Raw genomic sequence first — 3,139 nt, forward strand, 5'->3', positions numbered from 1 at the left:
CCCCCTGGGGGATGGGGGCCCTAGGCAATTGCCTGGTTTGCCCTTATCTAACGCCGGCCCTGCTTATAAAGGGGGGCCGTACTAGAAGCCCATGTGGTAAGTGCCTTGGGGTGTTGTGTAGATGGGGTGTTGCTGTGTTGGTATATGAGGCGTTAATTTAACCCTTGCCACTTGTGACGCCAGGGTGAGGGTTAATACGCTGAGGTAAATTTTCGGCCTATCGCCACCCTTCCCAGAAACGATAGGTGCATGCATAAATAACTGAATGTCCACAGCAAAGATGAACTTGAACTTGCGTGAAACTTTACTGAGGTATTTGCGGTACATCCAATAACAGCAACAGTCTTATTAACAAAGTCTCTATTCAGCACGGCAGTGATTGACAGATGCTGAGGACCACTGAATTATCCAGAAATCATTAGAATTAGGGTTTCTTCCAGAGATGCGCTGGATTTAGGGGATTATTTAGGTCCAGTGATCTTTGCGGAGTTAACAGGGATTGAAGTAACTCACAGTTTTTGAGAGATGGCCGTGGCCGCAGGGCTTAGGCCTAGCAAGTGCTGATGACAGCTGCGCAGATCCGTCCTCATCAGCAGCGCAGGAACAAGAGAGATTAATGGCCGCCGCTCCCTTATATGGGCAGGGCCGTTTTGGATTGGTCCAATGTCAGCTGTCACTCACCGTTACAATGCATGGTGGGTGATCACCTGACTACCTCCAAAGGTCCTTAACTAGAAAACCATAGAGTTCTGGAACGCATCACGTGACCCGCAGGTCCTGCGACACCACAACAAGGTAAGTATACATTACATACATATATACACTTAGAATTTGAATAATTTTGACTACTAAGAATAGGCCTGGGCATATTAGACTGTTGCCTTTTTTTTTTTTTTGGTGGGTGTCACAGGAGTCAGGCCCCCGTTAAAATAAAATGGGCTGCATGGTCTAAAATCACTTCAGTTCAAGTCACTCTTTCCAGCTGTTGCAAAGCTACAACACCCATTCTGTCTGGAGAGCTTCAGCGGTTATAGGAGTTGTAGTTTTGTAACTGCTAAAGCCTCAAATTGGGGTACAGTGTCATCCATTATTACTACAAAACTTAGAAGTGACGAGAGATTTAATGGGACAGTCAGGAGAATACACAAACATAAAATGACTCACAGGAGACATCTTCTCTGTTGTCTTTCCTTTTCTTCTTCATCTGGTCCAGACGCCATGTCTTCTTCCAGCTCCATCTTCCTCTGTAAAGTTCGATGCCTGGACATCATTGGTTCCTCACTTTTCCAGCCGATCCTCATCCTCAGTATAAAGACAACAATCATTATAACCCTTCAAGAGACTATGCTACCTAAATATAATACTGCCAAACCCTGTGTACCGTGTATATTATACTGCCAAACATCATGCCCTAAAAATAATACTACCACACACTGTCTTCCGTAGTGTGCACAGAGCAGCAGCATCCCATTGAAAACAAGCAAAATTCTGCTGGCGGAATTTCGTAGTGTGGCCGAGCCCTAATTCCCCCAAACCCATAAGTCCTCCTCCAGACTCCCGCTCCCAGAGACCCCTAAGGCTAGGTTTCCCCCCTTTTTTTACGTGCAAAAAAAAAACAGAAAAACTGCTACTGCTTTTTCCTGTGTTATGGTAATTTTTGGGCATTATTTTCTTGTGCTTTTGCCTTCTTTGGAAACCTAGCCTTAGTCCTCCCCTGGTCCTTAAGTCCCCCCCCCCCCCCTTCAACACTCCTGGTCCTTTTCCACTATTCCACTTGTTACGACACTCCCCGACAGGTAGAGGAAGCTGCCACTTGGAATGATCCCCTTCTCTAGGAACGCAGGTTGGTTCCAGCCGACTGTCCAACTCCCGACCAGAGGATACGAACGCGGCTGCTCCCGATCAGCAAATCAGTCGAACTCTTTCCATAGCTAGAAATAACGAAAGCGCTATCCCATTAGTAATTCCCCCCACAAACAAGACCAGCTCCTTCTTGAGGGTCAAACAGGAATTAATTTAATGGGGCTACCGGCGCGATATTTATGCAGGTCTCCACCAGGTGGACACTCCCCTAGGGGACCTGATGGAAGACTGTAAAACATAGTGGACAGTAGCCAATCGCAGTGGCTTCAACATAAGCCCTTCCCACTTTACCCATACCTCCCTCCTCTCTATCCCCCAGACAACTGGGAAGAAATCTCCAATTATCTCCCAGGACAGAGACAATCGCCATTCCAGAACACAACAAGAAAACACATTTAAACATATAAATTACGAAATAGAAGATGGGCGGCAGCTTCCAGCGGTGTTTGGTAGATAAAGGGTCCGTTTTTAGTTGCATAGGATTTGTACCGAACACTGCAGATTTTTCCTCGGATCCCAAAAACGGCCGCCGCCACGTGGTCGACGAACGACGACCATCCCGTACGAATAGAATGGAGAGGTGTCTGCGGTTAACCACAATGTTCTAATTGGGGCCAAGAGGTTAACCAGCAGATGGATCCATCACACCACTTTTATGCACTCCCTACCCCCCCCCCCAGTCCCCTTCACACTCCTCTGCCCCATTTACCAAACCCACACTTACCTTACCTCACCCCCCCCCCCCCCCAAACAACCTCACATCAACCCCCCATGCCCTCCTGGTCCTTCTCCACTACACTTTTCTTCAACAACCCCCCCCCCCCCCAGTTCCCCCACATTAGGTTGGCAGTATAGTTCCCCCACATTAGGTTGGCAGTATAGTTCCACTGCATTAGGTTGTAGTTCCCCCACATTAGGTGCAGTATAGTTCCCAACATTAGGTGCAGTATAGCTCCCCACATTAGGTGCAGTATAGGTCCTAGCACATTAGGTTGGCAGTACAGTTCCCCCACATTAGGTGCAGTACAGTTCCCCCACATTAGGTGCAGTACAGTTCCCCACATTAGGTGCAGTACAGTTCCCCACATTAGGTGCAGTACAGTTCCCCACATTAGGTGTAGTATAGTTCCCCAAATTAGGTGCAGTATAGTTCCCCAAATTAGGTGCAGTATAGTTCCCCACATTAGGTGCAGTACAGTTCTCCCACATTAGGTGCAATACAGTTCACCCACATTAGGTGCAGTACATTTCCCACACATTAGGTGCAGTATAGTTC

The 3,139-nt window shown here is 47.5% G+C and overlaps 1 long non-coding RNA gene across 1 annotated transcript in view; it reads right to left on the bottom strand.

Annotated features, from left to right (window-relative positions):
• Window positions 1–285: 285 nt before the first annotated feature.
• The window catches only part of LOC130295531 (uncharacterized), a 6,282-nt gene continuing 3,428 nt past the window's right edge, over window positions 286–3,139 (bottom strand). The window contains exon 3 of the long non-coding RNA XR_008848880.1: window positions 286–1,302. This is a non-coding gene — a long non-coding RNA (uncharacterized LOC130295531). The remainder of the gene's footprint in view (window positions 1,303–3,139) is intronic.

This window comes from Hyla sarda, chromosome 11, assembly GCF_029499605.1.
Source record: "Hyla sarda isolate aHylSar1 chromosome 11, aHylSar1.hap1, whole genome shotgun sequence".
In the NCBI taxonomy this organism is placed as follows: domain Eukaryota; kingdom Metazoa; phylum Chordata; class Amphibia; order Anura; family Hylidae; genus Hyla; species Hyla sarda.